Below are 10377 nucleotides of genomic sequence, written 5' to 3'. Positions count from 1 at the left end.
ATGAGTTAGTACCAAAACACGGAAGCACCATCCCAGCCCGGGGTGCAGGAGAGGAGGCAGGTATACAGCAGGTGGCGCTCCGGACCAAGCTTGTTTCCTGGTGTCCCGCAGATTTCAAAGGCCGAGGCACAAGGGGACCAAAGGGGCTTGGCTCGGTAAAACTCATCCCTGGGAAAGTAAAGAGGCTGTTATGACACCTCAGAGGAACGGAATGGCAGGGCAGACCTGAAGATTGTGCAAAATTTCTCCTTTTCCTTACTTTTTCACCATCTTCCAGACCCCCACCCCCTTTTCCCTGGAGAACACATACCCCGCCCCTGCCTGTTCACTGCTCCCAGGCTGCCCTCCCGAGAGGAAGAGAGAGAGGGAGAGCGAGAGACAGAGCAAGCGTCAGAGGAGAGGGGAAAATGCCTAGTACCTAATAAACTAAACCATGCCAAGGAGGAAGGGGTGCTCTCTGTAAAGTGTAAAGGATCCCTGGAGAGGGCAATGTTTAACAGAAAGCATATGATATGGTAGAATTTTAGAAAATCAAGGCAACCGGAAAAGACTTCCAAGTACCATTCAAACCGTAGCGCACACATAACCACCTACTCTGCTAGGAGTTTAGTAACCGATTAGCAATAATTCATTATGTGCCCACCTGCTAGGAGAATGATAATAATGATAGTAACTGATGTTTATTTAATGCTTACTAAAACCCAGGCATTGCACTAAACACTTCATGGGTATTAGTGCTTTTAATCTTCATAATACCCTCTATGAAATAGGAATCACCAACCAACCCCACTTTACAGATAACACTTACTCAAAATCACACAGCTAGGAAGTCAAAATTCAATCCAGACACAACTCCAAATACCTACCCATTATACAACACTGCCTCCCAGTCTTAGAGAAGCCTTGTTTATAAGCCCTGGAGAACTTTGTCTCCCAGGCCATAGAATTCTGCACAGAACCTGGCCCACAAGTTCAAGGGGGACTCTGGTGCTAAGAAAAGACTAATAAAGCTAGTTAGGTGTTCAACATTCAATTTATTGATGTTTTAGATTTAAAATCCCAGGTTCAACTTTAAATTATTATTCTATTCATAAAAGTAATACTTTTTTTAAAGAGACTTATTTTTTATTTTTTTTATTTTAGAGAGAGACTGTGTGAGCGGGGGAGAAGGGTAGAGGGAGAGAGAAAGAGAGAGAGGGAGAGAGAGACAGAGAGAGGGAGAGGGAGAGGGAGATTCTCAAGCAAGTTCCACACTCAGCACAGCGCCCGACACAGGGCTCGATCCCACAACCCTGGGATTGTGACCTGAGCCAAAATCAAAAGTTGGGCACTCAACTAACTGACTGAGCCACCCAGGCGCCCCAGTAATAATTTTTATAGAATAGAAATTTTACTTCATGCTTTAATTTTTAATTCTACATATTCTTTAACTAATGTTTGATTAATTCAAATTGAACAGGTTAAAGCCCCCTTAATTTTAGATATAGACTATATTTACTGTGTGCCAGGCATTGTTCTAAGCATTTTTCAAATATCAATTTATTTAATCCTCACAATAATTTAATAATAGCAACTATAATTAATCCCCACTTTACAGATGAGGAAACTGAGGCACAGAGCGGTTAAATGATTGGCCCAAGTTTATACTAAATAGCAAAGCTATAATTTGAACCTACACCAGGATCATCAAACTTTATCTGTAAAGAGCCAAACAGTAAATATTTTTGTCTTTTCAGCTCATACAGTCTCTGTCACAACCACTCAGCTCTGCTCTCATAGCACATACCCAGCCAAAGATAATATACAAATGAATGAGCATGTTTATGTTCCCATAAAAAATTTTATGGACACTGAAATTCAAATTTTATATAATTTTCATATATCACAAAAGAATCCTTTCGATCTTTTTTTAACCATTTAAAAATGTCAAAACCATTCTTAGATTGCAGACTGTATAAAAACAGTCAGCAGGCCCTAGTTTGCTGACCTCTCTACATAATCTGGTTCCAGAGTCCATGTTCTGAAATGTTATGGTAGACTTTACCTTTTTAAAAATATAAATTAGATTTCCTTGAACATTTTTAACTACCTGGCATTTAATGTACATATATTTTTAGGCATTTTATTTTTTTTAATGCTTGTGTTTTTGAGAGAGAGAGGGACAGAGTATGAGCGGGGGGGCGGGCAGAGAGAGAGGGGGACACAGAATCCAAAACAGGCTCCAGGCTCCAAGCTGTCAGCACAAAGCTTGACACGGGGCTCAAACTCACCAGTGCGTGAGATCATGACCTGAGCCAAAGTCAGGACCCCCCCAGCCGACTGAGCCACCCAGGGGCCCCTAAGCATTTTAAATGCCTAACAGGGCAAACAACCTTTTCAGGCAAAACTTTTCTAAACTTATTCAACCCTGTGCATCTAATACATTAAACTCATAAACATTTATCCTTCTTTTAATCCTCCTAAAATCTCAAGTCCAAAATTTTACTTCCCAAATGGCAGGCTAATACATCAGATTCTCTTCAACATCAAATATTTTAATTCGTAAAGTCACTTACCTATACCTCTGGAAAACAAACTTACTGGCTCAGGTAGGTCAAGATTACTAGGCTAAATTTGGAATCACAGTAAAGGTCTTTAAAAGTCATATTTGAGACCAAGGCACAAACCTTAGGAGCTCCATATTCCCAAGACAGTGCTATCTGAATCACGAGTAAACACTCTCAACCCAATTTTAGAGATGAGTTCTGTCTGCTGTGTCATAGTCCCTAAGGCCATTTCCTTCAACTAATGCAGCATTCCAACTCACAGGTTACAGTTTTACCTGTTTTTTTGTTGTCTCCTTTAGGTGCAACTAATTTCTTTACTCGACTGAAGTTGAGTAAACAAATTATTGTAGAAGTGTTGAATTCTGTATTCCTTTTGGTTGGAAGAGGAGTTGGAAATGGGAACCACCTCCTCTGGTTCGATTCTTTGCTTTCTTAATGCTATAAGATGTAGTGCTATGCCACTGTCCACGCTCTGGAAGTTGCATATCAAGGTACAGTCTCTACACCTGTACATTTGGAAGGGCTTGTTGGCTATGATTTGCCCATCCTCCCTTCCTCTCAGTAGCCATCGCTGGCAGAAATAACTCGGCAGAGAAAGAAAGCTGTATGTGTAGTGAGACACAGCAAATCCCAAAGCGGGGCCCATCTAAATATACCTGGATAAAAATCTCCGTTTCCTTCAAGTGTTCAGTATAGTGAGATCTAGATATAGCTGGGTGTATCCAGTGCTATCAACCTAGCTTTAGGTGCAAAGTACCCAACTCCATCTCCTGGCCACACAGCAGGGAACTCCCCAGGTAACAACAAGGACTGTAATACATACTCCCTCTATCCCTGCTTATAGCAGAATTTTACCACCTTCGGAAATCCGGAGAAGTGTCAGAATAGGTCAGCCTTGCCAAAATCCAACTGGGAACCTTTTGATCCTCTCTCCCTCAAAGAATGGAAGGAAGGAAGGAAGGAAGGAAGGAAGGAAGGAAGGAAGGAAGGAAAAAAGAAGTCAAGGTTTTTGACTTGGGGGTCTTTCCCCAAATGAGTTTTGCTCCTTCCTCAGCACTTTTCACCAAAAATCTGTAGCGTACATAGATAAGCAGTGTGTTTGTTTTCAGGAAGAATGGAGTAGATCTACTTTTCTCTATTCCTCCCACTAAGTACAACTAAAAAAACCCTGGACATTGTAGGTAAAATAAACATAAGGAGATTCCAAAAGGTGGAAAAAAGAAAGCAGACTGGCTAGGGACCTCGGTACCCAAGAAACAACATAGTAGTGGGTTCTATGGGTTTCCTTATTGCCTCTTATATGCCAGACTGGGTGCTAGAAAGGTCAGTAACCTAGAAATACCAACATACACAGATAAAAAAAATTAAAAAGCTCCAATAAAAGCCCTGCTCTCCCTGGCCAAAGACCAGGAACGGGGTGGCCTGCAAAGACAAAATCTTTTAGACAGCCACTCTGCTCCAGCGAAACACTAAATAAAAAACTGTGGGGACCATCTGGGTGGCTCAGTTGGTTGAGCATCTGACTCTTGATTTCAGCTCAGGTCATGATCCCAGGGTCATGGGATCAAGCCCCGAGTCAGGCTATGCACTGACAGCATGCAGCCTGCTTGGGGTTCTCTCTCTCTCCACCCTTCCCCCTCTCACACTTTCTCACTCTCTCAAAATAAAAAAAAAATAAATAAACTTAAAAAAAAGTGGTAGCCAAAATTTACAAAGAACTCTTAAAACTCAATAAGAAGATAAACAGCCCCGGGGCCCTGGATGACTCAGTGGTTAAGCATCCGACATCCGCTCAGGTCATGGTTTCACAGTTCATGAGTTTGAGCCCCGCATCAGGCTCTGTGTTGACAGCTCAGAGCCTGGAGCCTGCTTCAAATTGTGTGTCTCCCTCTCTCCCTGCTCCCCCGCTCATGTTCTGTCTCTCTGTCCTTCAAAAATAAATAAAAACATTTAAAAATTGTTTTAAAAAGAAGATAAACAGCCCCAATTTAAAAATGAACAAAAGATCTGAACAGACACATTACCAACCAAGATTTACAGGTGGCCAATAAGTATATGAAAAGATGCTCAATATCGTATGTCATTAGGGAATTGCAAATTAAAAGAACAAGTTACTACTAAACACCTATTAGAATAACCAAAATCCAAAACTCTGAAAACACCAAATGCTGTCAAGGATGTGGAGAAACAGGAACTCTCATTTATTGCCGGTAGGAATGCAAAATGGTACAGCCACTTGGAAAACAGTTTGGAATTTCCTTACAAAACTAAACATACTCTTACCAAACAATCCAGCAGTAGTGATCCTTGGTATTTAACCAATGAATTGAAAACGTTTGTCCACATGAAACCCTACACATGAATGTTATAGCAGCCTCACGCATAATTGCCCAAACCTGGAAACAACCAAGATATCCTTCAGCAGGTGAATGGATAAACTGTGATACATTCATACAATAGAATATTATTTGAGGGGCACCTGGGTGGCTCAGTCAGTTAAGCGTCCGACTTCGGCTCAGATCATGATCTCCCGGTTGTGGGTTCGAGCCCCGCATCAGGCTCTGTGCTGATAGCTCAGAGCCTGGAGCCTGTTTCAGATTCTGTGTCTCCCTCTCTCCCTGCCCCTCCCCCACTGGCACTCTGTCTCCCTCTGTCTCAAAAATAAATAAACATTAAAAAAAACTTTTTAAAAAAATATTATTTGATGATAAAAAAAGAAAAAGAAACGGGCTAAAATTTAAAAAGAAAAAGAAATGAGGTATCAACCCTTAAAAAAGAAATAAAGGATTCTTAAGTGAAAGAAGTCAATCCAAAAAGGCTGCGTGCTGTATGATTCCAACTGTGTAGCATTCTGGAAAAGACAAAACTATGGAGACAGTAATAAAAACAAAAGATCAGTGGTTTCTGGAGCACCTGGGTGGCTCAGTCAGTTGAGTGTCCAGCTTCAGCTCAGGTCATGGTCTCACGGTTCATGGGTTTCAGTGTGACATGTGGCTCACTGCCGTCAGCACAGCGCCCGCTTCAGATCCTCTGTCCCCCTCTCTCTCTGCCCCTCTTCCACTTATGCGCCCCCCCCCTCGATCTCTCAAAAATAAATAAAACATTAAAAAAAAATCAATGGTTTCCAGCAGGGACAGGGAGGAGGGAGAGATGAATTGGAGCACCCTTCTGGGAAGAAGGATTAAATGGGTATTTTGCCAAAAATACCAGAAAGATGGCCTGTTGTAGAGACTGCAGGCTGATTACTAAACCTCATTCCTCCTCATCATGGGCACACAACCAAACTACATTTCCCAGCTTCCTCCACTGTAAGGGAGGGGGGCAGATGACCAAACATTAGCTCACAGAACCTGAGCAGAATGATAAGCACTACTTGGAGATCTGGCCTGTGAAATCTTGCCACGTGCCATCCTCTGACTCTTGCTCTTTCCAGCTTGGTGCAGCCATCCGTGCATAGTGACCTTGGAAATCATGTGTTGAAATGGCAGAGGCACCTGAGTCTCTAACTCAGAAGTCATTATCCTAAGCAAGATTTCCCAGAATCCGGGACAATACACTTACAACCGAGACCTACATTTTCTCAGGTCCACAGTCCCTCATCTTAAACTCTTGGAGGCAGATGTGTCTCACTATTCAGAACTTTTGGGATTTTAATAAGGTAAATACAGTACATGAATTACATACCTTCCCCAGCCAGCACCCTAGAATCAAACACATTAATACTTCTTTCTGCAAAAATACGTGAATATTTACTTTGAGATGAAGTCTATAAAGAGCCTCACCTGTTCAGGCCGGGTTTTGCTCCCAAATGAGTTTTGGCATCAGACTTATTAAAAACACTTTTGGGGGGGGGGTGCCTGGGTGGCTCAGTAGGTTAAGCATCTGACTTCAGCTCAGGTCATGATCTCATAGCTAATGAGTTCGAGCCCCACGTCAGGCTCTGTGCTTATGGCTTGGAGCCTGGAGCCTGCTTCAGATTCTGTGTCTCCCTCTCTCTCTGCCCCTCCCCTGTTCTCTTTCTCTCTCTCTCTCTCAAAAATGAACATTAAAAAAAAATTTTTTTAAGAGTTGGAAATTTAAAAATAAAATAAAAAATAAAAACACTTTTGCTTTTCAAAGATTTGGGGATTTCAGAATTGGATGCAGCCAAAGCCATAGCAGAAACTTAGGAGTAACTAGAGAAAAAGAGTAATGAAAATAGTGTTTTCGATGTCAGGCTATGCCCATAGCCATGAAATTAAACATCAGTGAGAGGATTCTCCAATCGCAAGGTTGATGTAGTGGAATGCTCACGTTCCATTTGGGCCAATGCTCAGTCGTCCAGAAGCTGGGAAATGTAGTTTGGCTGTACCCCATGGTGAGCTGGACCAAGGTTTGGTGAGCACCTGGCAATCTCTATCACAGGCTACCCTTTTGCTCACCAGTAGAACTATGAAATTAAACTCCACTGAGAGAATTTTCCAATAAACAGGTTGGTATAGTTGTTTCAATCTTTCGATCTTGTAATTTCGAGATATCTCATGATATCTCCTGTCTTCTGTGGTACAGGACTCCTCTATCTTAGATTTCTTTGGACCCCATCACTGTTTCTGATCTAACAATGATAGGAGGCCCACCCACACGGCGTCGTTGTGAATAGCTACAACGTCCAATGTGTGTGGAAGAGACTACTTCCGGTGCTCTGGGTTTTAAATTTAGTATTTAATTTATCAACCTTGTAAATATAAAATCTGGTTTTGCTTAAATCTTTAAATTCAACTTACGAATCCTGACATGCTATATATAAATGTACTGAATGGTACATTTTAATCACTCCTACTTGTTCTTTGATTGGTGTTTAACTCAACTTGAACAGATTTAAATTTCCTTACAATTAGTTCCGTCTACAAATGTACTAAAATTTCCATAACTGGTTTAGACCACATTCATATGCTTAATATACTTGACTTTTTTTATTTTTTTTCCTCATTCACTTCATTTGCCTGACAAGGTAGAGTTGAAATCCTAACATGCAAAATCTTCCTTATAACATAAGCGACTCTTGTAAATCTAATTACTTGATTTACCTTGTTCAGATGTTAGATTTGTCTTAACTGTTCTAACCCTGTTTATAAGCTTGAGAAATACCTTACAACTTTCAACTAAAAGTCATAACTCTAAAATCAACAGATACTCCAAGTTGAAAATGCAAAGCTTACTTTAACTGCGTACAGATTTTTAAACTTCCCTGAAACTTCACATCAAAATATTATGATTCACTGTCTCTATGCTAAATTTTATACCTTCTCAGAAGATCAACTTGACTGTCTCGGGAAGGCTGAGATCATTAGGTCAAACAATTAGTGCCATAAAACTGTTATCGGTGAAGAGCAGGACAGGAACACACAGCGGGGCAGGGACTGGGGGGCGGTGGTAAGGGGCTACCTGATGCCAAAGTAATTTTTACTGGTGAACTCACTGAGCATGCTCCTGGTGGCGTTAACCTGTGCGGACCACAGGGCTGGGCTTTCAGCTGGACCGGCTCACAATTTGCAATTCAAATCAAGGCATCTTTTGCATGGCACATCGTCCCATCTTGGATAGATGAACTGCGACTGCACCCCCACCTAGCTCTCAGCAAACTTCCCTTTACTTATCAGGTCCTCCACTCCTTCTCTGTTTCTCTTGTCTTATCCAATTCCGGAGCCCCATCACTGGCCTCTTTTCTAATCCTCTGATTCAGGGTCATCAGTCCCACAGAAATCTCTTCCCATTCATACCTGCCTGGCCTGGCCTCTGAGACCTCATGCTCCTCTCCTATGTGTCTAGCCTGTCTCGAAAGACCATAAAACCTTTCTTTCAGTGAAATCTGTCCCTTCCTCCAGCTTAATCAGCCTTCTATTTTTCAATTTTCTACCTCTCCAAAACCCTACGTAAAAGCAAATCCTACATTGTTCTGATGCTGGTGTTGTTTCTCACTTGATCTCAGCCAGGAGGCCAAGAAGCTGTTGTTTTTAAGCCGTTCTTCCTGACGACTTGAGCAAACGCGATTCTCAGAGTCTGAAAGTTCCAGACAGAGGCCTTTTTAATCACCTTCTTGAGTCTTTGGGCTTGCTGTAAGTTCAGTTATTTACCTCACCAAGAAAATGGCATGTCCCCTGTATACTAAAGGATCCCCACTTCTTTTTATCTCTTTATTGGAAAAAATATGCCAATATTTTTGGTAGGGAAAGCTGCAGTCTGGGTCTACCTACAAGACTCAACATCACAGCCAAGGATTGGATTATTAACCAAAGGAGTATAAAGGTTACAATTCCAGATCCCCCTTGAGATGACAGGAGGTAACTCCAGGCCTCTCCACCCTCCATCCCCTTGTCCCACGACACAGCTCACAATGACAGTAAGAGGCTGACCGGGCGTGGCCTACTCGGGCCTACACAAAGTTCACACACTTCCCTCCTTCGAGGTGCGCAACCCAACCTGAAACCCTGGCTGAAAAAACACAGCATAACAAAAAGCTATTCCATCCACCACCACCTTACCTGGAAAGACTTCATAGCTAAAATTCTGCCCATTTTGAAGTGAGACCAAAAGACCCTCCCTTTGGTGAACTAATCCCTGTTTGTGCTTTAACCGCAGTTCCAGGTCATCATCGCCCATCTAGCCCAAGGTCAGCCGCAGGAGTCGGCACCTGAAAGCCTGTGAACTCCTGCTTATTAAGACCCTGGCAGCTCATGTTGCTTAAGCCCCCATCTATTAAAAAATAACCCTTGTTATTTTAAAACAGCCTGGCAACTGTAAAAATAGTCACTCTCCTTTGGGCATTAGCCACACTAAGCTTCTGCAAGCTGCTAAGGTGAAAGAAAACCCAGGTGTGCCTGACTCCAAGGTATGTGTTCAAAACCATAAGCCTGGGCTTTGGAGGAAAGGAACTTCGGGGATCCTTCCATCCTCAAGACTTTGTGTTTCTCAAGACCCCACTGCCCCCCAGGGCTGGGGATGGTTTTTTCCATCTCCCGATAATCAGGGATAATGATAGCTAACGCAAAATGCTGATTCTGAGTTACTTCAGAAAAAGTTACCTTAGTTAAGCCTCATTCAACCCTTTGAGCAACAATTCCCCTTGATAGGTGATAAACCAAAGCTTAGAGAAGTTAAAGACCAAGACCACTACGGGTCTGGGATGTGAACATAGGAGCCTGAGAGCAAAGCCCACCTCAAGCTCTCCTCCCCACCACCTCATCTTGCCAGGTGAGGTTGTCAAGAGACGCCCTTCTGGGCTTTGGGATTTCCCCAAACGAGATGGCCGTTCACAAGTAGAGTCCTGAGGTAGAAGGTCATTGGCCCAGCAGTCTGTGAGGGGACGGCTGAACTTTCAGGGGACACGGTAGCATGAATAGCCCAAGTCCACCTTAGGCCTGGTACCCCGGGGCCTTGTCCAGTTGTTGGGTGAAGGTGGTATTAGACTCTCTTCACTGCTTCGTGCTTTTTGGACTCTACCCTCTCTGTGATGCCACGGAATGATGGAAGACTGCTTCCCCCTCCAGGGGCCTAGGTAAAGATCAGAGGTCTTCTCAAGTATTGCTTTGGCCCGTTAACAACCTCTTCCCCACCCCACCCCCAGAGCCAGCCACACTGCAGCCCATGGGAAAAGGTCAGCATAATCCCAACATGCACGTACTTGAGGAGAAAAGACCACATATGATGGGGGAGATGGGAGAGGGCTGTAGAGTTGGGGTGAGAACTTCAAGAGTTGGGGTCAGGTCTTTGAGACTGGATATTCGGGACAGAGGTCCCCTTATCCTCGTGAGTCAGAATCCCCACCGGGCACCATGGGCTTCCTACTCCTGTT

The sequence above is a fragment of the Lynx rufus genome, unplaced genomic scaffold, assembly GCF_022079265.1.
Source record: "Lynx rufus isolate CCGP_SWC_20201006 ecotype Redwood Valley unplaced genomic scaffold, mLynRuf1.p SCAF_7, whole genome shotgun sequence".
NCBI classification, from domain to species: domain Eukaryota; kingdom Metazoa; phylum Chordata; class Mammalia; order Carnivora; family Felidae; genus Lynx; species Lynx rufus.
This window is presented reverse-complemented; position numbering follows the sequence as displayed.